Source organism: Micromys minutus (genome assembly GCF_963924665.1).
Source record: "Micromys minutus genome assembly, chromosome: 2".
Classification (NCBI taxonomy): Eukaryota; Metazoa; Chordata; class Mammalia; order Rodentia; family Muridae; genus Micromys; species Micromys minutus.
In genome coordinates this window covers 94,378,788-94,406,474 of record NC_137971.1, presented here as the reverse complement: position 1 = coordinate 94,406,474, position 27,687 = coordinate 94,378,788, and the positions used below count along the sequence as shown (strand labels likewise).

Here is a 27,687-nt window from a genome sequence, read left to right as displayed (position 1 = left end):
GCTGTCCTGGAACCCAGAGATCCACCTGCCTCTGTCTCCCTCGTGGATTAAAGGCTTGCACCACCTGACTAAAATTAAAATTTAAAAACAAAAAATAGCAACAAAAACCCTTTCCTATGTGTCTTTCTTTTTTAGGTCCAAGGCACAAAATTTTCTGTTAGATGAACTCTAAGAGCTATCTAAAGGTTAGAGAAGACAACGTTGAGAGAGCTGTTGTTATTTGGCACAGTATTTTCTGTAAAAGGAGGAATGCATTATTAAGAGTTGATACTAAGTCTGGTAATATCAGAGTGATAATGCCAAAATTGCTAGTTTACTTTTATAACCTCTGTTTTCTCCCAAAACTTTCTTGGTCACTATTTGATTCTATTTGAAAATTACAATAACCCTAATTCTTTTGACATTTGATATTTAAGCCAGTTTAAGATAACTGTCTAAAATCTTCATGTAAGAGGGGATTTATGGAACCTAACATAGTCATCATTAGAGAGGTTTCATCAGCAGCTGGTGGAAGCAGGTACAGAGACCCACAGCTAAATATCAGGTAGAGTGTGGGGAATCCTGACGGAGGGGAGAAAGGGATGTAGGAGCCAGAAGGGTCAAAGATACCACAAGAAAACCTACAGGATCAGCTAGCCAGGGGTTTACAGAGACGGAACTGGCGATCAAGGAGCCTGCCCTAGGTCCTCTGTATGTGTGTTATGGTATATAGCTTGATCTTCTTGTGGATTCCTAACAGTGGGAGTGGGGCCTGTTCCTGACTCTTGCTTGCTTTGGGACTGTTTTCCTCCTACTGGGTTGCCTTGTTCAGCCTTAATATGAGGGGATATGCCTGGTCTTATTGCAACTTGATGTGCCATGTTTGGTTAATATCCCTGGGAGGCCTGCGCTTTGGAAAGGAAACGGAGCAGTGTATCTGGAGGAGGAGTGGGGGGTAGGAGAGGAGGGAGGGGAAACTGTAACATATGAGAGAAGAATAAATAGAAAAACAGAGGGTTTATATTTAAGCATCTGTAACACTTGAAGAAATTTTTTTCCTTATGTCTGGGTGAATTTAATTGTACTGAACTCCTTTGATTGCCTTGTCAGATTTGTTTTGTTTTCTGTGAAGACACTAGCAAATTAGTTTTCTAATATTTTTCTTAACTGCATCTTAAATAAAGAAATTGAAGTAATAATATATTCTGTGAGCTCTCGTGTTACTTATCTCTCACTTTCCCCTTCCCCACATCTTTTAAGGCTATAGGGTGGCACTGTAAAGCCTGGCTAGCCTGGTATTTGAGATATAATAGTTATTTCAGATTACCTTAAAGCAGTTGTCCTGCCTCAGCTTACCAGAAGTGCTTAGGTTATAGGCATGAGTCAACACATCCCACTTGAAATCTTGCTTGCTTCCTTTTAAAAAAATGCTTATTTTTTTAAATTATGCTGTATACATATGGGGGCTATGTGACTGGGAGTGCAGTTCTGTAATAGCCAGAGGAAGTCTGACCCTCCTGGACTTTGAGTTACAGGCAGTTGTGAGCGTCCTGGGATGTGTGGTGGGAACCAAGAGCTCTTAGCCACTGGACTGTTTCTCTAGCTTCCACATGTGTTTTTAAAACTGGCATTAACATAATAGAAGTTTATCTTTTAGTTTATTATAGTTTTTTGAAACACAGTTTGTTTTATGACCCTGGCTGGCCTAGAAGTCACATATAGACCAGGATAGCCTCAAACTTGTGGGAGTCCTCCTGCCTCTTTCTGTCTTCCAACTATTGGAATGAAGATATGGGCCACCATACTTAGCCTTAGAAATCCTATGAAAAATGTTGCAAACTTTGGAGTTTCATAGAGCTGGAAAAGGTTGTCATTGTTTTACTGCTCTTATACTACAGATAAGGAACAGAACTCTGGACAAATATCAGTCTGTCAAGGACATGCGGTTTACAAATGAAAAACCTGGGATTAGAATCTAGGTTTCCTTATATTTACCATAGTTTTCCTTTGGAAATTATTTCCTCACTTTGGAGATGTCAAAGATTGCTAATGCCCAAGGTGATACCACCCCAGGCTCAAATGCTTTGTGTCTTCTGTCCTGCAAATATATATCATATCCCTTTACTTTTTTTAAAAAAAGATTTATTATTATATATTAGTGTACTGTAGCTGTCTTCAGACACACCAGAAGAGGGCATCAGATCTTGTAACAGATGGTTGTGAGCCACCACGTGGTTGTTGGGATTTGAACTCAGGACCTCTGGAAGAACAGTCAGTGCTCTTAACCATCGAGCTATCTTTATAGCCCTTTACTTTTAAAAGAGAAAATTTTCGAGCTTTAATTACAGCAGCTCAACAGAATCAAACAGATCAAGGGCTAGTTCCATTAAGAGCCCTCTTCTTTTTTCTTGAGTGGAAGCCAAATTGTACTGATCTAACTTGTAGGCACTTTCACATCTGAATATAGTCATGTCTGAGCCTAGCTACTTGCCTGCGACTTTCTGTGTAGATCAGACTGGCCTGTAATTCATAGTGCTTGAACTAAAGGCATGCATCACCACGCCCAGCTTGAAATCTTTGAATCTTAAAAAAAAAGTGTGTGTGTGCCCACATGTGCACAGGTACCTTTGGAAGCCAGAAGAGAGAGAGTGTCTTCTGATCTGAAGCTATAGTTGTAGGTGGTTGTGAGCCATCTGGAGTGGGTGCTGGGAACAAAACTTCAGTCCTTTACAAGAGCAGCAGGCACAGTTAACTGCTGAGCTATCTTTCCAGCTCCACAGCTCTGAATCTTGAGTAGCTGGCTACAGTTCTGGGCCTGCTCTATGGCTTAGCATGTATTAATTCAGCTCATTTCATTGTGTGTGTGTGTGTGTGTGTGTGTGTGAGCTCACACTCATGTGCACTCACATACTCATAGATGTACCTCCTTAATCTTGACGGCAGTCTGAATAGCTAGTGGATTTTTAGGGCTCTGAAATATGTCTTGGTTATTTTTCTTACAGATTTTAAATTTAAATTGTGTGTGTGTGTGTGTGTGTGTGTGTGTGTAAGTATGTATGTATGTATGCATTTTTGTGTGTGTGTTAGGGGCAGGCATGCCATGGTATACATTGGTGGGCAGAGAACAACTTTACAGAGTTAGTTCTTTATTCCCACCTTTACCTGGGTTCCAAAGACTCCCATTCAGTTCACCAGGTTTGTTCAGTCAGCACCTTTACTCCTGAGCCATCTTATTAGCCCTCTTTGCAGATGTTTAAAGCATTGATGTTGTATGGTTAAGAGCTCAGATTAACTGCTGAAACAGGGACCCAGACAGTCAGTGGCTAAGAAAGTGTAGAGCGTCAGGTTTTACATAACACTCAGAAGTAAGATGATTACTGCCAAAGTAGTCAGAGGTTCTGCTCCTTGAAGTCATCCAGGGAACCTCCATCCTTTTCTCGTTGCTTTTATTTACATTGTCAAAGGTTGCTTAACGACACATTCACCTTCTAGTCTCCAGGAAAGGAAAGAAAGAAAGAAAGCTCTAAGGAAGGAGAGGAGAGCTGATAGTGTAGCTCATCGGTAGGATATGTGGTTAACATGTTTCGGATCTGGGTCAATTTCTTGGACCTCTTCCTCCTAATGAGTCAGGAGGTGTATTCAGTTTTCCTGGCACTTCATTCATTGTATTTAGAACTGTGACATACCTAGCCGTAAATACTACTGGGGAACGTAGGTTCTGGCAAAGTTGCTTGTGCCCAGTTAAATCTTGGCAGAGAGTGAGGGTGGGGGAGGAAAAATGGATACTATTAGCAGTCTTCCTGAATCATTGCTAGCAGGCAGTGATTTTATAACCCTCTTCCTTCCATTATTTTATTTAATTTTCGCCAGAACCCTTGACGTAGATGTAATAGCCATTTTGTCAACTGAGAAACTGAATTTGGAGTATGAAATGACTGATTTAAAGTCCCAAGGATATCTTAAAACTAAACTAAACTACCAAGTTTAGTTTTCCAAAGGTTATAATCCAAACCTTCTCTTCATGTTTCTTATCCCAGTGAGACACTGCTTTCTTACCCAAGCCAAGAGTTTTGCTATTTTCCTGTCCTCCATTACTAAGCTGGGCAGGTACCATCACCTCAGCATTTTTTAGATCCGTCCCCTTTTCCATCCCCACAGCTGTTGCTTTAGCTCAGTCTTTAGCATTTCTTGTGCAGCCAAGATCACTCCTTTTTAGCCCAAGCCTGCCAAGTCCTTTGTATTCCCCGCTCCTACTCACTGTTTACTTTCCTATTGCTGCATCTTTTCTCATGTCTTTGTTTCTGTTCACATGGCTCCTGCTCCTCTCTCCAGTCTGCCTTATTTCCTCAGTGAAGCTGTTGCTCTCTTTTCCAGGTAAGGTTTGCTGTTTCTCTCCATGCTTCTGTGTAGTAATGCGTGAGGTACTGCATTGTTAATATCTCTCCCTTTAATCGTTGTCACTCGGTCCTCTGATAAGAGTGGCTATTCAGCAACTGCTGAACTGGAATGTGACAGACTGGTACTTGAAGCCTGATCCTGAGTTTTCTTATCATAATGACTCATTATGTGTTATTTTTCCAATGCCAAATTTGGGCATCTGATCTTTCAGGAGCTTTTTCCTTGGCAGCTAAGAAGATGCTTGAGGATGGCTTTTTGAACCAGTGGGTATTTTTGTGGCATCACTTCTTCTTGCACATTTAGGTTTAACAGGAATAGTTTTATCAATACCCGTAAAAGTTCATGTCTTTGAAAAGTCAGGTTTTGAACTTAGGGTAATCAAACTATGGGGAAATTATTTTTCCAATTTCTATTTGAGGAATGTACTTTATTTGGCTCTGTACTTAAATGCTACTATAACTTACTTATGGTTTACAATATAAAAAGAGTTGTTAGATGTTTGGTTTATTTTCATAGAAACTTTTAAATTTTTTGGGAAAGGTAGGTAAATTAGAAAAAAAGGCATCCCCTTGAAGATGTTTTTTTTTTAAGGTCATTTACAAAGTACATGAAGATGAAGAGTGGGGTAATTTCTGTTTCCAGTAGGCACTGTTTAGGGAAAGATGGTGTACGTCTCCGTGATGAGTATAAATTTTGTCTGGCCATTATAATTTCTGATCACTGAAGCTCACTTACAGTGGGTTTAAACCATCTGTTTTGGTGTTAATCCTTTAAAACCCAATTGGTGGAAGTTAACGATATAAAAGGTATCGTTATTGAAATACAGCAGTTATTTGGTCTGGTTTACATTTCAACTAATTACACGCAAAGTAAAGTGGCTTTGGGAAAAAGGAAGGAAGGAATTAATGCTGTAGTCAGCTATTTTGATCGCAGCTTGAGCCCTGCACACCTGTCACTGGCTGGTGGAAGTTTTCCTCCATAATTAAGAGCTCCTCGCGCATGTTATTACTTAATTGGACGCCACAGGAGCATGGTGAAACAGCGGAATCCTCTTAATTGCATACCAGCTTTTAAAACAGATCACCAAGGTTTAGTGTGATACTGTTTTCATAAGCCTTCTCAGAGAACTGTTTCGATTGTTTCAGGGCCAAAGGAAAACGTAGTCTCTGTTTTGGAGCATCGAGAATACTGCTGTTTATAAAGTAGATTTATAAAGTAAATTTCTGGAACACCTCTCCTTAAAGAGTAAGGAATGTAGTAACATTTTCACAGTGCTTTACAGTTTGGCCAGCTGCTTTCCTTTGTTTTAATTCTTAGTGTAGTTCTAAGAAACGTATTATAATCATGTTCTCCATTTTATGGGTGAGGACACTTCAGGTTGGAAGAGGTTCAGGTTAGTTTTACTCAGCTTGATAGTCATCTGGGAAGAGGAACCTGGGTTGAGAAAACGCCTCTATCAGAGCTTATGGGCTTTTTAAAATTTTAATTTTAATTTTTTTTTTATTTAGTGATTCATTTGAGAGGGCCCAACCATAGAAACAGTACCACCTGGTCCTGGTCATATAAGAAAGGTTGAGATATATTCATATTCATGGGAAACAAGCCAGTAAGCAGTAACACTTCTCTGAGGTTCCTGCTTTGAATTCCTGCCCTGACTTCTCTCAGTGATAGGCTATAAACTGTAATCAAATAAACCCTTTCCTCCCCAAGTTGTTTTTGGTCATGCTGTTTATCACAGCAATAGAACCTTCTAGAACAAGCAACCTGCACAAAGCTGCATGATTAGAAAAGCTGACAGAAACAAACACAGACTTCATACTGTACCTCCCTTTGGTATATAATTAGGTATACATGTACCTAATTGTGTTAGTAATAAATTTAGTTAATTATAATTGTTATGTTAGAGAAAATAGTGTTAACAGACTAGCTTCAGCAAAAAGTAACTTAATTTTAAAGTAATTAGGTTTGGGATATTCAACATTGAAAAGTTTCAGGGACTTTATCTATATCTCACTGTGTATTTATGTCCAGTGAATACCGTCTAATTGTTGAATGTATGACTCTTGTACAGTGTTTTGTCAAACTGTTCTGACATGCTGTTGGTACTCTCATTTGGTTGAATTATATGACTTTTTAAAGAAGCTCTGTTTATTTTTAAACCATTATAAATTGAAAGGAAGTTGCAAATAGTACATAAAAAGGCTTGGGTATAGGTTAGTGGTAAAGTTCCTGTTAGTATAAAGTTCCTATACAAGGGTCTGGTTCAATCCCTGGCACTTGAAGAACAGTACACAGGATCCTTTCTGTTCTTTCCCCAGCTTTTTCTATTGCAACGTCATAAAGTAGTGTAATACTAGAGCTAGATATATGACACCAGTGGACACAGACTTTATTCACCTTTTACCATTGTTGCTGTAACCATATGTATGCACATAGTTCTGTACAGTTTTATCCCTTGTACACATTGGTTTAATCACTACCACAACTAAAGATACTGACATGTTCTATCACCAAAAGTATACTCTCTTGTACTACATCATTATATTTATGACCATACCTTTCTTCTTACCCCACTCTGTCCTTGTCGTCTGGCAACTACACATATATTCTTCATCTGTATGATTTTGTCCCTTTCAGAATGATGCATAGATGGAATCACGTAATTTATCATCTTTTGAGATTGACTTTACAAAGTATGATGTCCTTGGTTATTGCGTGCATCTTTGTTTTGTTTCTTTTGGGGGTAGGTGTTGCTAGGAAGCCAAGGCAGAGCCACCAGTAGTAGTAACATGGTGCTGTGCCAGCTGCCTCCAGTCCCTGTTTTGTTCCTTTTTGTCACTGAGTAGCATTCTCTCATAACAGAGGGATGGTGTAGCCATTCACCTGTTGAAGGATACTTGAGTTGATTGTCCTGATTTTTTAATTATAAATGTTACAAACTTATTTTTTTTTCTTTTCCTGGCATACTGGCTGGTTTTGTATGTCAACAGGACACAAGCTGGAGTTATCACAGAGAAAGGAAACTCCCTTAAGAAAATGCCTCTATGAGATCCAGCTGTAAGGCATCTTCTCAATTAGTGATCAAGGGGGGAGGCGGGGAGCTTGTGGGCAGTACCTTCCCTGGGCTGGTAGTCTTGGGTTCTATAAGAAAGCAAGCTGAGGGCTGGAGAGAAGGCTCAGGGGTTAAGAGCACTGACTGTTCTTCCAGAGGTCCTGAGTTCAGTTCCCAGCAACCACATGGTGGCTCACAACCATCTGTAATGGGATCTGATGCCCTATTCTGGTGTGTCTGAAGACAGCTACAGTGTATGTATATACATTAAATAAATGATATTAAAAAGGAAAAAAAAGCAAGCTGAGCAAGCCAGGGGAAACAAGCCAGTAAGTAATGTCCCTCCACGGCCTCTTCATTAGAACCTGTTTCCTGACTTGCTTGTGTTCTAGTCCTGACCATCTTTGGTGATATACAGCAATGTGGGAAGTATAAGCTGAATAAACCCTTTCCTTTCCAATCTGCTTTTTGGTCATGATGTTTGTGCAGGAATAGAAACCCTGACTAAGACCAGGGACAGGATTCTTCTGTGTAGCCCTGGTTATCCTGGAACTCACTCTTTAGACCCACCCGGCTGGCCTCAAACTCAGAGATCTGCCTGCCTCTGCCTCCCAAGTCCTGGGACTAAAGGTGTTCACCACCACTGACTGGTTAAGAGAATTCTTTTCTTTTCGATTGGTATTGACACTTTGGCCATAACTGTGTAGATTTTTGGACTCTATTTGTAGTTTATGGCTTTGTCTGTCTTTACAGCACCTCACTGTATTATAGTGTAGCAAGTTTTAGGATTAGGAAGTGATGGTTTCTTCCAACTTTATTGTTGTTGATCTTTATTTTCTTAATTTGCTATATTTTTTCTTGGGGGGTGGGTGCTCCCAGGTTGTAATGACAGCCGGATCCTAAGCCCTCTGCATGAAGATTCTGTTGTGGGTTTTGTCGAGATGGTTAGTAAATTCCTGATGTGCAGAAATCAAGGGATGGATGTTTGTACCACTTGAAGATGACATTAAAGATGGCCTGGTGAGATTGCTCAGGGTGGCAGTACGGTCCCTGACCCAGGTGTTTCAAACCTCATTGGCAGCTTCTCAGGGACAAGGACAAGTGCTTTGTTTAGGAACAGGGATGAAAGGCAAAAACATAGAACTGAAGCAGCTTGTCACCTTTGTAAGGGACAGTATGGGACTTACTGATCTTATTCCTATAGCAGCCTCTCTGCACAGGCACAGTGTGAAGCTTTGGAAAGATCACAGCTCCTCCACAGTGGAGCAGTTAACACTGCATGTCATCATCATCATTCTGTGCTTCTGTAACATTAGCAAGTTTAGTCTTAGTATAGTGCCATTATTAAGACTGAGGTCTCTGGAGCCCCTTCTTGAGTGCTTTCCACAGCCCTCGGATGAATATTTTTATTTCCCTCTGTCATGAAGTGAACATTGGGGCTTAGAGGTCATCTACTTTCCTCACTGATCTTTCTTTGGCTTCTGTGTCCTTGAGGTGACTTGACAGTTGTGATAGGTGCATGATGGGTGTGTGTTTGCTGTTCTCTGTTTTAGTCTAAAGAACTGGAGATTGTAGCTTCATAGGGATGATTCTTGCCCAGTATATAGAAAGCCCTGAGTTCAAACCACACCACTGCAAATACAGCCAATGACAGCTTTTATAAACCAGGTTTTGATCTATGGTCAAGAATGGACATGTGAAGGCAGGCATGGTGATCCAGTGCCTTTAATCCCAGCACCCAGGAGTCAGATGCGGGGGAGTCTCTGTGAATTCAAGGCCAGCCTGGTTTGCCTAGGGAGTTCCAGAGTTTACAGTCTGTCTTGAAGAAGAAAAAGAATGTTCATTTGCCCAAAGTGTGACCAAGGAAGCATGAGAAGAATGCTGCCACCCTTTGGTAAGTGTTCTCGGCTCAGAACATACGAGAAAGTGGCCTGTGTTTTTGGTGATGTCCTTCTACTGTTTTTTTCCAGTGATTTATAGAAGATTTATTTATGCAAGAGTAGAGTCATCTTTGTCAAACTTAGTAGGAGAGGGTAAACGTTTGGTCCAATTTTACTTCCTGGATAAGTCTTTCCTTTTTTTTTTTGTCCATGTGCATTTTGAAAATATACCAGAAGATACTCCTAAAAGCAAGTTCTTAGGAGTGGGTCTGAAATTAGGATAACTATTTGCTGATTTTGTGAAAGTCTGACAAATCAGGGCAGGATTTTGATGTATGTTTGGTGTGTGGGATCTTTGTACTGAAGCAAGTACTTCTTGTCTTAGGGTTTTATTGCTGTGATGAGACATCCATGAATCAAGCAGCTCTTATAAGGGCAGACATTTAATTGGGGCTGACTTACAGTGTTAGAGATTTAGTTCATTATCATCATACCCCCACAGTAATGAACTTTCTCCAACAAAGCCACACCTACTTCAATAAGGCCATACCTCCTAATATCGTCACTTCCACAGGCCAGTCACATTCACACCACCACACACCTGTTCAAGCTGGGGGTCCCTTATACTCAAGTGCTCAAGCTGAACCTTTTGGGTCTCTAGAGACATGCTACACTTAGTTAGGTCAAGTTGGGTACTGGGGAGAGTGGCCCAGGGGCACAGGCATATACGTGGAACCTGACATCTTAGCTCTCAGTACACATTTACCGTACTGTTTATTTATTTTTTTAGACTAAACTGAGGAGATATAAATACCTGTTTCTCAAAGGAGATATCCTGTGGAGGTATAGATACCTATCTCTCAAATCGAGGAATACATGACTATAAATCTATATCGTGGTATCTGGGAACCGTATGGGGATTAGTTCTTTTATTTGTTGGTGGATGTGACTTAAGCAAGGCTAGATTAAGAAATATTTGTAAGGGCTACTGATATAGATTAATGAGCAAGGGTTTTTGCTGCCAAGCCTGACTCTTTGGAACCCATGTTGGAAGGAAAGAACCAACTCTCAAGAAAGTTGTCCTTTGACTTCCATATGTGTCAGTCTCAAGTGTGGCATTGCAGGCCTATGCCACAATATCTTGAAATGATCTTCTTTGGGTTAGTCTTAAATTTCTGGTGGTTGGAGCATGTAATGGGCATGTGAGAGCCTGAGGGAAAATGGTAGAGGTTGATAACTTCTGGTCTGGGGAAGGAAGGTGTGTAGGGCTATATTACTCAGTGAAAACATCGTAAAGCACAGTAATGGTGTTGGCACTGCCAGAAGAGTGCTTGCCCATCTCTACAAATACAATGTTCTGTCAGTGTGGGATCTGGAGACCCGAGGAAACCCCATTTTCTTCTGTAGTGACTCAGTGCATCCTCATCTCTGACACTGGAGACTGTCTAAAAGGGGGTTAGGTAGTGGTTCTGACTTATTCTTTTCTAGCTGGGAACTTCTAGTAGAGCTGGAGAGAGCAGGGCATGCCAGGGGCCTCAGTTACAGCACAGAGAGGGACTGGTCGAGAAGATAGGCAACTATTTGAAATGACAATTTACCGCTTTCTCAAGAGTTTTATAGTTGTATAGATCTATATTCTAAGTTAAACTTTATCATTTCTCTATGAATTATCCTAGATAAGTCAGTGTGAAAATAGCATTGTAATGCTTACTTTCAAGGGTACTATTAGATCATAGTGTTGTTTTGGACAAAGTCTCACCTAACCCAGGCTGGTCTCCAACTTAAGATTTCTACTTTTCAAGTCTTTTAAGTGCAATCACTGGCATGTGCCAGAGTGAATTCTAGAGAGGATGTTTATAAATCTCCAGCCATAGCACATGCCATGTGGTAGATATTCAAATAAAGGCTAGTTGTGTTGCTGTTAGGAAGTTTGTGAAACCAAACCTTCAAATTAGCCCCATTTTGCTCATCTGTGACCCCTTGGAGGTTCTGTGTTTAGTATTTGCTTCAGTTCCATTCAAAAATCACTGAATTTTGCAGGGTGCAGTGGTACATGCTTTTAATTTCAGCACTTGAAGCAGAGGCAGACTATCTCTGTGAGTTTGAAGTCAGCCTGGTCTACTTCCAGTTCAGGACAGCTAGGGGGTATAGAGTAACATCTTCTTTGGAAAAAAGGCAAAAAGAAAATTCAACATAGTTGGTTTTTAATGGCTATATGCTATTGCGTTACATGACAAGATTGTGTGTGTTTGTATTTGTGTCTCCTGTTTTGGTGTTTATTTCTTGAGATAGGGTCTTGACATGTTGCCTAGACTGGCATTAAGCTTTCAGACCTTTTGGTTCAGCTTCGTGAGTGTTGGAATTACATGTAAGTGTCACTGAAGCCTGGCCAAATAAAACTTATTACATATTTGGACTGTTCTTCTTTCTTTGGATAAACATCTTTGGTTGTCCGTATGTCCATATGTACATAAGCATTTGGTTCATATGCTTGCTGTGAGACGGTTGGTGTCTAATCTAGCTCAGGCTGGTAAACTTGCAGTTCTTGTGTCTCAGCTTCCTTGTGCTAAGTTTAAGGCTGTGTACCACGGTTCTGGTCTGGTCTGTATTTTAGATAGCTTTTTTAGGATAAACAATAAAGACAATAGGAGTTGAGTTGTTAAGTTTTTAAGGATATTGGTAATTAACAGTTGAATTGTTTCCTTAGTTCATTTAGAGAACAAACTATTTGCTAAGTGAAAGGATGAATGTTCTCCAGGAAGACTGTAGCTTGTTGTACTCCCCGGAGGGACGAATGCCTGCAACTCCCATAGTTCCTTTCTTTCGTATTCGATCCTCCAGTGTCCTCTGTTCTCATTTGTTCATGGTTGGGGCTTACTCTGTTGTTACATTCAGACTTTAATACTTTCTCTAACTCAGGGCAGATCAGATCAAGCTCTTATTCCTGCTTTGCTAAAGTAGAGACAGTTTCTTCTGATTTGGTCATGGCCTCTACAAACACCCTTCCTCCTTTCACTGGTAGTGTATCTTCTGATTCATCATCCTTGAAATTACAGAGATTTGAAATATTTGACCAATCGTTTAGGTAATATTCAACATATGGACAGAAAGCAAAGTATAAGTGAAAAAAAAAAAATCCAGAATTAGTTTCTGAGAAACCAAATAGGATAGTGGTTCTTAGTATACATGAGAAATTGTAACCTTTAGTGTCTCTGGGGTTCTGTACAACAGACTGTAAATGTATCTTTTATTCACCTGATGTAATAGTCCTCTCAGAGGCTTACTGTGGAATAAGCTCACCCTTTCTAGCTCTTTCTGGCTAGTTGGTTCAACTCAGCTGTTCCTACCCAAACGGCCCTCCAAGCTGATGGATTCAGACTGGCTTCTCTTGGTTTCTGACTGAGTTGTTCTGCTTAGCCTCACACTCTGGTAATCTACTCTAATCTTCTGACTCCTTCTCATTCTCTGGCTTGTTCTGTCTTCGCCTGTAACCTATCTGCCTCTGAACTTCACAAACAACTCCGTTCCGTTGCCTCTCCGCTGACTGACTCCCAGCTGACAGCACCAGACTCAACTGCACTGACTGAACCGAGAACGACTCTTTCTCACTCTGCTGCTCTGTCTCTCTTTTTAAAATTTATTTTTATTTCATTTGCATTGGTGTTTTGCTTGTAGATATGTCTTTGTGAGGAAGTCAGTATAAGCTTGAAGAAGAAAAAAAGGTGCCCAAATTCACACCCATTTGTGAGAGAATGAGGTAGAATTTACTTGATTGATTGGCTGTACTGGAAATTAAACTTGTGACCTCGGGCGTTTTGGGTGTTTTGCCAATGAATTATGTGCCTATTTATTTATTTATATTGATTGATTGGTTGGTTGGTTGGTTGGTTGACTGACTGACAGGGTCTTGTTATGTAACCTTGGTTTGCAGGATTTTCTGCTTTAACCTCCTGAGTGCTAGGATTACAGGCATGTGCCATTTCTCCCAATGTTGGAATCGGAGCCAGTTTTAGCTTTACATTTAGGTTTTTGTTGATATAAGGCCAGGAGAACAGAGATGTGCAAACTTGGTAAGCTCAAGAACTGTGCAAGCGGGCCAGCTACTGCCTTTCAAAGAAGAGAGTGAAAGTGAGATCCATGTGTTCAACAATATGAGGTCCATGTTTACATTTACTTGTGTGTTCCTTCTTTTCCAGGACAGATAAAGAAATCCTCTTCCACTAGTTTAGGTGTATAAGGGCTTCTGGATTCATACTGCTGCAGTTGATGGCACATGGCAGTTCCGAATGTTTCATCCATGTGCTTAATTGGGAATTCATTCATGGCAGCTGCACCATGTAGCCAGATGGGATTTAAAATCAGCATGTTCACATAAAAAAAAAAAAAAAAAAAAAAAAAAAACTCGAAAGACAAAAGCCCTAATTTAAAAATGTCAATTTGCAACCTGATGTTGCCATGTTAGAATTTTGCCCAATAAAGAGTAGGAAATGTTTCATTACATGCCTGTTAAATTGTTTACACTTGTTGTACACTGCACAGATGTGCTCATCTGGATGGATTGCTTTTCTAAAATTGTGCTCTGTGGAAGAGAGAAATGTGAGGTGTTTCAGTTAGGAATTTGGAATGACTGTTGAACAAAGGAGCACGGTTAAATTCTTAGTTTATGGAATTAACTTTAACAGTTGGTCTTGTAGTTGTGTTTTCTAATTAAATGGTGGCATCATAGCTTTGGGAGGCATAGACTAACAAAGGGAAACTCATCTAAAATAGGCTGTGTTGGAAACTGCATCAGATGGGCCCTGTCTCATATACTTTCTTTTAAAGCAACTTCCTGATTAACTACCTACACATTGCCTCACTTCTCCCAGGTATATCTTCTTTATTGCTTTGCTCTGAGCTTTCTTTTCTTTTTAATCATTTTTTATTGGATATTCTCTGTACTTACATTTCAAATGTTATCCCTCCTTTCCCCTCTTTTCCATCCCCCTTCCCCTTGCTTCCACGAAGATGCTCCCACTCCTAACCACCTACTCCCACCTCAACACTGTGGGATTCCACTACTCTGGGAAAACCAGCCTTCACTGGACTAAAGACCTCTCCTCCCTTTGATGCCAGACAATGCTGTCCTCTGCTACCTATGTAACTGGAGCCATGGGTCTCTCCATGTGTACTCATTGGTTGGTATTTTAGTCCCTGGGAGCACTGAGGGGTGTGGTTGGTTGATAATGTTGTTCTTCCTATGGGCTTGCAGATCCGTTCAGCTCTTTCAGTCCTTTCTCTAGCTCTTTCATTGGGGTCCCGTGTTCAGTCTGGTGGTTAGCTGCAAGCATCCTCATCTGTATCAGTAGGGCAGTAAGCACTTCTTGGCATCAGCAATAGTGCTTGGGTTTAGTGGCTGCATATGGGGTGGATCCCCAGGTGAGGCAGTCTGTGGATGATCTTTTCTTCAATCCCTGCTCCTCTATTTGTCCCTGTATTTCCTCCCGTGAGGAAGGAAATGTTTCCCCTTTTAGGAAGGACTGAGGCATCCACATTCTGGTCTTCTTTTTGAGTTTCATAAGGTCTGTGAATTGTTTCTTGGGTATTCTGAGCTTTTTGGGCTAGTATCTGCTTATCAGTGAGTGCATACCATGTGTGTTCTTTTGTGACTGGGCTATCTCACTCAGGATGACATTTTCTAGTTCCGTCCATTTGCCTACGAATTTCATGAAGTCATTGTTTTTAATAGCTGAGTAGTACTCCATTGTGTAAATGTACCACATTTTCTGTATCTATTCCTCTGTTGAAGGACATCTGAGTTCTTTCCAACTTCTGGCTGTTAAAAATAATGCTGCTATGAACATAGCGGAGCATGTGTCGTTGTTAGATGTTAGAGCATCTTTTGGGTTTATGCCCAGGAGTAGAATAGCTGGGTCTTCAGGTAGTACTATGTCCAATTTTCAGTACTGCCAGACTGATTTTGGCTTTGTTGCATGATTATTTTCTTGCTTTTCCTAGGGTGTAGTTTTCCTCCTTGTGGTGGAGTTTCCCATCTCTTATCCTTTGTAGGGCTGGATTTGTGGGAAGATATTGTGTAAATTTGGTTTTGTCATGGAATATCTTGGTTTCTCCACCTATGGTAATTGAAAGTCTTGCTGGATATAGTATCCTGGGCTGGCATTTGTGTTCTCTTAGGTTCTGTGTGAGTTTGTCCAGAATCTTCTAGCTTTTATAGTCTCTGTTGAGAAGTCTGGTATAATTCTGATAGGTCTGTCTTTATATGTTACTTGACCTTTTTCCCTTACTGCTTTTTTAATATTCTTTCTTTGTTTTTTACTTTTGGTGTTTTGACTATTATGTGTCGAGAAGAATTTGTTTTCTGGTCCAATTTATTTGGAGTTCTGTAGGCTTCTTGTATGTTCATGGTCATCTCTTTCTTTAGTTTTTGCTGAAGATATTTACTGGGCTTTTAAGTTGAGAATCTTCGCTCTCTTCTACACCTATTATCCTTAGTTTTGGTCTTTACATTGTGTCCTGGACAACCTGGATGTTTTGGGTTAGGAGTTTTTTTGCATTTTCTCTAACTAATGTTGTGTCAATGTTTTCTGTGGTGTCTTCTGCACCTGAGATTCTCTCTTCTATCTCTTGTGTTCTGTTGGTGATGCTTGCATCTACGACTCCTGATCTCTTTCCTAGGTATTCTATCTCCAGGGTTGTGTCTTTTTGTGATTTCTTTATTGTTTCTATTTCCATTCTTAGATCCTGGATGGTTTTGTTCAATTCCTTCACCTGTTTGGTTGTGTTTTCCTGTAGCTCCTTAAGTGATTTTTGTGTTTCCTCTTTAAGGGCTTCTACTTGTTTACCTGTGTTCTCCTGTATTTCCCTAAGGGAGTTATTCATGTCCTTCTCGAAGCCCTCTATCATCATCATGACGTATGAGTTTTAATTCCAAATCTTGGTTTTCTGGTGTGTTGGCATATCCACTTCTTGCTGTGGTGGGAGAACTGGGTTCAGATGTTGCCAGGTTGTCTAGGTTTCTGTTGCTTAGGTTCTTGCACTTGCCTCTTGCCATCTTGTTATCTGTGCTAGTTGGTCTAGTTGTCTCTGATGGGAGTTTGTCTCTCCTGAGGACCCGTGGGCTTAGAGTAAGAGCGCTCCTGGGTGCTCAGCTCTCTGTTGGCAGTTGTGGGTCCGGATGGCAGTGGGACAGCTCTAGCTCTGGGCTCAGATGCAGACCAGAAGGGCTAGAATTGTCTCTGAGCTTTCTTAAATACAAATTTAACCCTTCTTCCCTGATTTAAATTTCCTTAGAATTCTTTTGTAATTTGTAGGATAAAATTTACCCCCCTTTAGTTTTTTACCTTGCAAATAAATCTCTTGTATGATTCAAGCTCTGTCTAGCTTACTGGTCCCAGATACTAAGCCTTTCTTATATGTTGTTCTAGTCAATTTAAACTAATTATCACTTACTGTCCAGATCCTATCTTCACATCTTTAGACAGGACATTGTCTATTTGTGACAACTTCCCACCCACCTATTCATTCATTCATCCATCCATTCATTCATTCATTCATTCATTCATTCATTCATTCATGAATGACAGCACTTTGCCTGTGTGTCCTGTCTGTGTGTCTGTTTGTGTGTATGTCTGTCTGTCTGTCCGTCCGTCCATCCATCCATCCATCCATCCATCCATCCATCCATCCATCCACCCATCCATCCATGAGTGTTTTGCCTGCATTTCTGTGTGAGAGAGTCAGATCCACTGGAACTTGAGTTACAGAGAGCTGTGAGCTGCCACATGAGTACTGGGAATTGAACTCCAGTGCTTTAGTGGAGAAGTCAGTGCTCTTAACTGCTGAGCCATCTCTCCAGCCCCCAACTTCCCATTCTTTCATTTCTCAACCTTTTTGATTGTTTTTGAGACTGGGTCTCATGTAGCCAAGGCCTGCCTCACTTCCCAAACGTTGGGACTGCAGGTATGAGTCACCATTTTCAACTCTGAGTTGCGATTTTGTTCAAATATTAAAAAAATTTTTTTTCAGAGTCATTTATAATTTAATTATATGTCAAACCTAAAACAAGAAATAAGCCACTGCCTTAATCAAAATTTACACTAACTAGTAGCATTTTGGCTTAGGAGAGGGATTGAGTACATGTTTTTGATTACATCTAATTTTGGCTCCTACAATTTCCCTCCTACTTGGAATACTGGTTCATTATTACCCCGACTCAAGCCCGTGAAAGCTACTAGCTTTTAGAAAGAAATCCTGGGTGGTGTGTGAACAAGCTCTGTGTTACCTAGAGTCATTCCTAAGTGACAGCCTTTACTAGGGACTTACCGTGGGATGATGCTGGGGTACAGAAAGGAGTTAAATGTAGCTCTTACCAGACTGACTTCTATATTGTACCTCAGTGACAACAGACAAACTAGACAGAGTTTCTGCAGTGATCAAAACATCTATATGTGTGTTGTCTGGTTGACAGTCACCTGCCACGTGTAGCTCTTTAGAACATGAGTGTGGAGATGAGACCCAGGTACTGAAAGTTAGTTTTACTCTTTCAATTAATTTAAATAGGCACACATGGCTAGTGGCTGCTAGCCTCTGCATATCTGAGGTTCAGGTCAGTGGGAATAAGAAATACAAGGAAGAAAACACAGTTAACTGTAATACAAGGACTTGGGGTTTAGTTATGCTGGTAACATACTTACCTAGCATGTTAGTTTAATTCCTGACATGAAAATAATAAAAAGTTATAGAAAAATATTTTGTATTTTCTCTACAATTAATCAGATATATCAGGGGTAAAAGGAAGAAGCAATTATAGTCACTTCTTAAAGTTGAGAGCCTTTATAAAAATGCTAGTTTTACAAGTCTAAAAGATGAATGAATATAATTGGCTTCATATGCATTTGGGGGTAGAGAGGTTCAAGACAGGATTTCTCTGTGCAGCCTTGGCTGTCTTTCAACTAGTTCTGAAGACAAGGCTGGCCTTGAATTCACAGAGATTCGCCTGCCTTTGCTTCCCAAGTGCTGGGACTATAGGGGTACGCCACTGTTCCTGGCTTCAAATATGCATCTTAAAGAGTTGTATTTCTTAGCTGGGCATGGTGATAGCATGCCTGTAATTCTAGCACTTACAAGATGAAGGCAGAAAGATCAGGAGTTCAAGGTTATTATTTTTAGTTAATAATAATTATGAGGCCAGTCGGAGCACAAGATCCTGTCTAAAAACAGACAAGGTCCTCCCTAAAAAAGAACAAAACCAGTGTGGAGAGGTAGCTCAGTGGTTAAGGGCACACACTGCAGAAGACCTGAGTTGGATTCCCAGCACCCATAGCAGGTGGCTCCTGACTGCTGATAATGCTACTTCCAGGAGGATAGAATGTTTCTGGCCTTGGCAGACACCCACACCTGTGTTTATGCTTACACACAGGCACACACACATAGTTAAAAATAATAAATAAAAATAAATCTTACCACAGAATCAAATGAAGAGTTGTATTTCTTCTTGCTGCATTTGTATGTTACTCTTTTGGGGGTGGATTATCAGGTTATAGTAAAAAAAAACACCTTATTTTTCAGTCTTGTTTATAATATAACTTTATCTTTGGTTCAGAAAGAAACAGGAACTTGTAAATTTTCTGGTTATTATTATTAGAATATTAACAGTGATGGAAAACCTTGGTGCTGGGCATGGTGGTACAGATGCTTAATCCCAGCCAGCACTCAGAAGGCAGAGAGACAGGTGGATCTCTGAATTTGAGGTCAGCCTGTTCTACAGAGTGAGTTCCAGGACAGAGAGAGCTAATAGTGAAAACTTTTCTCGCAAAAATTCTTTTTGATGACTAATAATGGATATTATTAATGAATTTGTAGGCAGGATTTTTTTCTTTAATTAAAAAATTCATGTGTTTTGTGTGTGTGTGTTCAGGAGAGAGTGCACATAGAGATCATAGAGGACAGCTTTTAGGAGTCGATTCTCTCCTTCCACCATCACATGTCTCCATGCCCAATAAATAAGTGCAGGACAGATTTTTTAAAATTTGGTTTAAACAAACAAAACAAAAAGTGCCTTCTGGCGTCAGATCATGTGCCCTTTACGTTTGTGTTATAGTTTCAGTTTAAGACCCACAATCAGACCACTGTCTTTTAGGGAATGAGCTCTTAAAATCCTTTTTTACTTTTTATTTTTTTGATAGATCAGAGCCATTTAACCCATTTGGGGATGAAGACCCTGGTAAATAGTGCTGACCATTCAGTTTAAATATTCCCTAGTCTCTGTCTGATGGTCTGGGCATCTTTCTCCTATAATCAGTGTGTGTTACCTCTTATAACCAGCTAGAGAACTCCAGCTTGCACTGTAGCTTCCTGCCAAGTTAGAACACTGTTGCCTTTCCTACTCTTTCACTCTGTGTCAATTACAGTTAACGACTGTTCCCCCAAATATGGATGTGTTTGAGAGAGAATACAGGAGAGGCCCTAAAACTGATAACGAAGAAGGTGGTTTTATGTAATAGCCGTTTGTATGTGTGAGACACGATGCTGTTTGTTTATGTGAAGAAGTGGGGAATCCTTTACTCAGAGTAAACATGGAAACTCCCTAGGAATGCAAAATAACTACCAGCAAAGAGACTGTAGCAGTTACATCTGGCAACACTGGAGGCAATATTGAAATTGAACTGATGGAAGCAGGAGTCTTGATAGGGCTGGCAGGGGTGTGTGTGTGTGTCTGTCTGTCTGTATAATGATCAAGAACTGTATTTAGTTTGCTTTATTTCTTTATTTTTAAGTGAATTGTTTTGGGCTGAGTTCCAAAAGCAGATAATGTAGCAATAGCTTAATTTACACATGTAAATTTCTTTTATAAGAATAGTTTTCATGTTTCAACAGTCTTTGTAATCTGCTACATTAAGTATACAATGTGTCCCCTTAAAATGTGACTATCTCTAGTTCCAAGCTTAGGTTAACAAGACTGGCTCAAGTAGTTATCTGGCCAGTTTCTATTTTATGATGTAGTAAAGAACCTGAACTTTGAAGTGCCAGCACCTGAGATTGAATTCAATATCTGTTATTAGCTATGTGATCTTGAGCTAGACACTTGACCTTTCTAGGCTTTGACTTCTCATTTGTAAAAGATGGTAGGATTATGATCGTAGTTGGGTAGGATAAGGCACTTGCTCCTGGAAAGCACTCAGTAAATGTTAACTGCTATCATCGTCTCATTACCATGGATGGCCAGTTCATTTACTTATTTATAAATTATCATACGTGACAAGATTTACCATCTTAATTATTTACTGTTTTGTCTTTATGTGTGTTGGGCACCATGCACATGTGGTGCCTGTGGAGGCTAGAGGACAGTATCAGATCCACGGGGCCTGGAGTTGCAGATGACTGTTATGAGCTGAACCCTGATCTGCAAGAGCAACAAGTGCTCTTAACTGCTGAGCCATTTCTACAACCCCTTAAATATTATTTTTAAATTAATAGCAATCAAATTGACTTTAATAAAACTCTATTAATTTTAACCCAATGAATAGTTGCCATATCCTGCAGAGCTTCAGGGATAAACCTGACTAGGGTGGCAAGGGAATGAAGAATAGACAGATACACCAACAGAAAGCTGGTATCAGATGGTCTGTCAACATTTATACTCAGTGTAAAAGTAACCTTCATTTTTCTGCAATAATGGTTGTCTCCAAGGCTTACTGCCTTAGTCTGCTAACCTAACCTCCATTCAATCTTATTTAGGCCTAGAATGTTTTCAGCATCAGACTTACTGCTGAATAAGCTCACCCATTGTTAGTTCTTTCTGAGCTCTGTCTGGCTGGTTCAACTCAGCAGTTCTGGCTCAAACTCCTCTCCAAGCTGACTAATTCAATCTGACTTCTCTCAGCCTCTGACGAATAGCTCTGCTTGGCCTCATACTAACTTTGGCAATCTAATCTTCTGGCTTCTCATTCTCTGGCTTTTTCTGTGTCTGGCTTGTTCTTTCTTTCAAACCTCTGTCTCGATCACTGTCCCAGTTAAAAACTGCTCTCCTCCCCTCCCGTACCCTCCCCTCCCCTCTCTCTCCTTTTCTTTTTTCTTTCTCTGCACTGCTCTCCTAAGTAGCTTCAATTTCTTCTCTTCTTGTGTGAGTTGGGCACGTCCTATTTCTGACTCATTCTGTCAAGTCTTTCTCTGATTCATCACTTTTTCTGCCATTCAGTTAGACATCACCTTCAAACATGGCTGCTTCCTTCTACACACTGACTTTCCCTTTATTGTTTGGGATTACGATTCTTCGTAATTGCATCATTTTTTCCTTCAACAGCAGCATCAACGTTTTTAGTCTTCCAGTCTGATGAATAATCTGTCCTTCTTCAACTGATTTGCTGACCTGTCTCCGTGCAGGGGTCATCAGCTTTCTGTGTCTCTTTTCTTCCTAGAGTTGTGCTTTTCATGTGGAAGCTCCTCATAATTAGATTGGATTGTCATCAATTTTGATGGAACCCATAGTCCTTCCTAGGCAAAACCTCTTCCCTAACTTAACACATTCTCCAACTTCCATTCTGATATTAAAATATCTTAAAAGTATACAGATCGATTTAATTCTGTAGTTTTTTGTTTTTTTGTTTTTTTTTGTTTGTTTGTTTTTTCCTGCAATCTGGTGTCTTTCAGCCAATCTCATGGCTGAGCCACATCACTATAAGGTTTTTCTAGTTGATATTCTTGGGGTTCACAGTGTGATTAAATATCAGACCAGAGGAAGGTTTTGACATTTTCCCATGTTTCTGAGGCTTTAGGTCCTTGGCATGACTGTGTTCATGTCAACAGCACACACTCACTCAGGACTTAGTCATTCAGGACAACCTCTGTTCCCTGCTGTACTGTAAACACCACCACAGTCCAGTTACAAAGCAATTCCATTACCCTATGGAATTTCCTTACTACAGCTACACACACACACACACACACACACACACACACACACACACACACACGGAGAGGGTGAGTTAGAGTCTGTCTGTCTTTCTGTCTGTGTCCATCCAAAGTTGATATTGGATGTTTCTCTCTGTGTCTTTACCTTATTTTTTGAGGCAGGGTCTTCCACTGAACCTGGAGTACCCTAATTGGGCTAGACTGGCCAGTGGCCCAGTATTCTCTTGTCTCTGCTTTCTAGTGTTGCACTTAAAGGTGTGTACCATCATGCCTGGCTTTTTTCTTTTTCTTCTTCTTTTTAAAACATGGGTGGCTGAGAATCTGAACTCAAGTCCTAATGCTTAAATAGTAAGTACCTTACCCACTGAGCCATCTTTCCAGCCTGATCCATGCCCCCTGCCCCAATTACTTTGTGTGTGTGCACGCACATACCTATGCCCATGGGTTCCTATGTATGTAAAGGTCAGAGAACAACATAGAGGAGTCATTTTTTCCCTTCGTTATGTGGGTCACAGGGATTGAATTCAGGTCATCTGACTTGGCTGACATGCCTTTACTCCCTCAGCTATCTTACCAACCCAGCTTGCTTTTTGAAAAAAGCTTTTTGGTGTTGGAGAGATGGCTCAGAGGTTAAGAACAGTAGCTGCTCCTTCAAAAGACCTGGGTTTGATTCCTAGCACTCACAATATACCTTACAACTGTCTGTAGCTTCAGTACCAGAGAATCTGACATCTTTTTCTGACCACGGTACACAGGTATACTTGCAGGCTAAACACCCATACACATAAAAATAAAGATTAAAATAATGAAAAATGCTTTTCACTGATTACACACAAAAATAAAATAAGTATTTTAAATTTTGGGATTTTGTGTGTGTTAAATGTTCTGTCTGCATGTATATCTTTGTACCATGTGAATGCTTGATATCTAGAGAAGCTAAAGGAGGTAAGTGGATCCACTGGAGTTACGGACAACTGTGAGCTACTACATGGGTGCTGAGAACTGAACCTGGAGCCTCTGGAAGAGCAGCCAAAGTGCTTCTAACCCCTGAGTCCTGTCCCAGACCCAGTAAATCTTTCTGAAAGGTTTATTTTTATGTGTGAGTGTTTTGCCTCTCTGTGTATGTATTTACGTATGTATGTACAAGTGCATGACTGTTACCTACAAAGGTCAGAAGAGGTCAGATCCCATAGAACTTTAGTTACAGCTGGTTCTGAGCCATCATGTAGGTGTTGGAAACCAAACCTGGGTCTTCTGCAAGAACAGGTAGTTTTAAGTAATGCATTCTCTCTCTGGTTCCCTAAAAATGTAATAAAGGCCAGGCTGGAGAGCTGGCTTCTCAGTTGAGAGCACTGGTGTACTATACCACTCACTCCTTTAAAGGATACAGTTTAGTGCCTTTCAGTACATTTTCAGAGTCCTATAGCCATTACTACAATCAATTTTTGAATAATTTTTAAAAATTGTACCTTTTTATTGTCACTTCTTATTTCTTCCATTTCTAGCAGCTGTAGGCAGCCACTTTTCTACTTTCTGCAGTAGCTTTGCCTGTTGTGGACATTTCCAGTAAGTGGAATTAAGTAATAGGTGGTCTTTAAAATTTTTTTATTGGATATTTTTAAAATTTACATTTCAAATGTATTCCCTTAACTGATTTCCCCTCTGGAATCCCCCTATCCCATCTCCCCTCCCCATTCCTCTGTGAGGGTGCTACCACTCCCTTCCATCCACCTCCCTGCCCTGGCATTTCCCTACACTGGGGAATCAAGCCTTCACAGGACCAAGGGCCTCTCCTCCCAGTGATGCCCCACAAGGCCATCCTCTGCTACATGTGTGGCTGGAGCCATGGGTCACTCCATGTGTACACTTTGGATGGTGGTTTAGTCTCTGGGAGCTCTGGGGGTCTGGTTGGTTGATATTGTTTTTCCTATGGGGTTGCAAACCCTTTCAGCTCCTTCAGTCCTTCCCCTAACTCCTCCATTGGGGACCCTGTGCTCAGTCCAATGGTTGACTGTGAGCATCCACCTCTGAATTTGTCAGATTCTGGAAGAGCCTCTCAGGAGACAGCTATATCAGGCTCTTGTTAGCATGTTTGGCATTCACAATATTGTCTGGGTTTGGTGACTGTTTATGGGTTGGATCCCCAGGTGGGACAGTCTCTGAATGGCCTTTCCTTCAGTCTCTGTTCCACACTTTGTCTCCATATTTCTTCCTGTATTTCGTTCCTCCATCTAAGAAGGACTGAAGCATTCACACTTTATTCTTCCTTCTTCTTGAGCTTCATGTGGCTTGTGAATTGTATCTTGGGTATTATGAGCTTTTGGGCTAATATTCACTTATCAGTGAGTGCATACCATGTGTGTTCTTTTGTGATTGGGTCACCTCACTCAGAATAGGTGGCCTTTTATAGGAAGCTTTTTTTACAGGTTTATCTGTGCCATTGCAGGTTTTTATTGCTGAGTAGTTCCTTATATGCTTTTTTTTTTTTTTTTTTTGACAAACTCTGATTTCTCCACAATTAGAGAGTCATTTGTTGTCTTTTTTTTTTTTTTTAGCTACATTATCATTATCTTTCATTGTGGCCTGATTCGAATGTCCCTGAAAGCTAATGGTATTGAATATTTTGATGAGTTTGTTGCCCTTCTTGTTACTATTTTTGTGCATTTGTTTATGCTTTGCTGTCCAGCTAGTAATCTTCTTCTTTAGTAGAATGGTACTCTCTAGCCAGAGGTGCTTATCAATACTGATTTGTTAGCTGGTTTAAAGAGAGACCCATTCTGTCCTCCATCAGTTAACTTCTGTCAGGTGCTCAGTGGGGATATGTAGAAAAGGGGATGTTTAAAAACTATAGCCTGCTTCAGGGAATATCAGAGTGAAGGCGTAATGAAGAGTAGTTAATGGATGGAATTGGTTTGCTGGTGATAATTAGAGAGTACTTGCCATTCAACCGTGGCTCTGGGAATACAGCAGTCAAGTACTTGATTGAAACTGACTTGTAGGGCTGGAGAGATGGCTCAGAGGCTAAGAACAGTGGCTGCTCTTCCAGAAGGTCAAAGCTCAGTTCCCAGAATGCACTAGTGGCTAACAACCATCTGTAACTCCAGTTCCAGGGAATCCATAGTCTCTTGTGCTCCCATTGGCCACACCTACAGTGCACAGACATATATGCAAACAAAACACTCATCCACATAAAATAAAAATAAAGGAAACCTTTTTAAAAAATGAGTAGTAGTGAGTAGAACGAAAAAGATCAGTGTTTAGGGAAATGGAGTGATTGAAAGGGAGGAAGCCGTCAGCTCACTGGCCTCGTTGGCTTCAGGTTTTTGCTGTGCCAACTTGCTTTACTACCTGATGGATGACTTGAATTTCTGGTTCTCCTATCTCAACCTCTTTTTTTTTTTTTTAAATAAAAAAATTGTATTTACTTAGAAGCCTTCAGAATGTCAACAAAACAGCTGCAATTTTTTTCTTTTGCAATTACAGAGTGGTATTCAGTTAACAGAACAACAATTATCTTCATATAAGCTGCATCAGAGACAACTGAAGATGGGAAAAAAAAAACCCAAAATAAAACCAAAAGAAAAAAAAACAGAAAAAAATCTAACCAAATTCCTGTCCCTATATAGATACTAATTTGTGCTGTGCACTAACAAGTACCTGCTTTAAATTTCCATGCCAATTTACAACCTCTAGACTGTACCAGGCAAGGTTAGTGGCTACTGAAAATACCACCAGGACAGGGCTATCTAAAGACACATTTAGTAGTGTGTTAACTATACAAAAAAAGATACTGTACAGTTTACAATCAAATCTTACACAGCCTTACATTTCAATTTTTTTTTAAAGGAGTGAGTTGTGTACAGGGGGTTAAATGCTTTATAGACAAGAAAAAATACTGCTAAAACCAACTTATTATCATCATCTTCTTCATCTTCTTCTTCATCGTCCTCTTTCTTCTTTTTCTTGCTCTTTTCAGCCTTGACCACTCCCTTTTTTGCTGCCCCAGGTTTTCCTTTATCTCTGTAGGCAGCAATATCTTTCTCGTACTTCTCCTTCAGCTTGGTGGCCTTCTTCTCACAGGGCTGCTTGTCATCCGAGGCAGTGTTGCTCCACATCTCTCCTAGTTCCTTTGCTACATCACCAATGGATAAGCCAGGATGCTCACCTTTGATTTTTGGGTGGTACTTAGAACAGAACAAGAAGAAGGCTGAAGGAGGCCTCTTGGGTGCATTGGGGTCCTTGAACTTCTTTTTGGGGGTGATGTAGGTTTTCATTTCTCTTTCATAACGAGCCTTGTCAACCTTTGTCATGTCTTCAAATTCCCCCTTTTCTTTAGCAGACATGGTCTTCCACCTCTCTGAGCACTTCTTGGACAACTCTGAGAAGTTGACAGAAACATCCGGGTACTTCTTCTTGTGCTCCTCCTGGAAGCTTTGCACAAAGAATGCATATGAGGACATTTTGCCTTTTGGATTCTTATGATTTCCTTTGCCCATGTTTAGTTGATTTTCCTCCGTGAGGCACAGAGTCGCCCAGTGCCTGTCCGGCTCTTGCTTGCCCCGGCGCTGTCTCTATGGAGCTCAATGTACTGCAATGGCTCTATCTCAGCCTCTTAAGTGTTGGTACAGGTGCTGCTGAGGATAGAACCCAGGGCTTCACAGATGCTAAGCAAACACTCTGGTGATGAAGTACATTACCAGCTCCTTGTATAGAGATTTTTTAAAAGATTTATTTATTTATTATATATAAGTATACTGTAGCTATTGTTAGACACACTAGAAGAGGGCATCTGATCCCATTACAGATGGTTGTGAGCCAACATGTGGTTGCTGGGAATTGAACTCAGGACCTCTGGAAGAGCAGACAGTGCTCTTAACTGCTGAGCCATCTTTCTAGCCCTTGTGTAGAGATCTTAATGAAATAAAGTCATGCTAATAATTTAAGGAAAGAATGCTTTAGATAAAGAACAGTAGGTGCTGAGTCTGTGAGTTGAGTTGTGCCTAGTGAATTAAAGACCAAGAAGGAAGAATGTCTCTGCTGTTTATATGTAGAGATCCAGACTTACACATTTTGTTTGTTTCTGAGTCAGGGTTTGCAGTGTTTCTGATACTTACTGTGTGGCCTGGTCTGAACTTAAATCAAAGCACTTCTCTTGCCTCAGTTTCTTGAGTACTGGGATTATGAATGTGGTTTTGCACATTTTTTTTTCTTGATTTATGCATTGGCCATTTCAGGATGATTTCTAAACAACATGCTAATGCTAAAATTAAGATTTATTGTAGTATGGACTAAGAAGAAAGATGATAAATACAAATAAGCAAGAAGAATTATAAGGGGTACGAGGGGCTAAGTGGAAGGGAGTTAGGCATAGGATGCTGTAGATGGTGGCCATTATCTTGTATTTTACTCTGAGTGGAAGGCATTGGAAAGTTTTTGGAAAGAATGGAATAATATGCTCTGAATTGAACT

General features: G+C 40.4%; 1 protein-coding gene across 3 annotated transcripts in view; it reads left to right on the top strand.

Annotated features, from left to right (window-relative positions):
* FAM168A (family with sequence similarity 168 member A) overlaps positions 1-27,687 on the top strand; it is a 127,257-nt gene that overhangs the window by 19,170 nt on the left and 80,400 nt on the right. The window contains exon 1 of one of the 3 annotated variants that reach the window (XM_080912091.1): positions 9,231-9,323. The exons of the other annotated variants lie outside the window; for them this stretch is intronic. The gene's annotated coding sequence lies outside the window, so the exon portion shown is untranslated. Of the gene's footprint in view, positions 1-9,230; positions 9,324-27,687 lie in introns of those variants that run through there. 3 annotated transcript variants of the gene reach the window in all.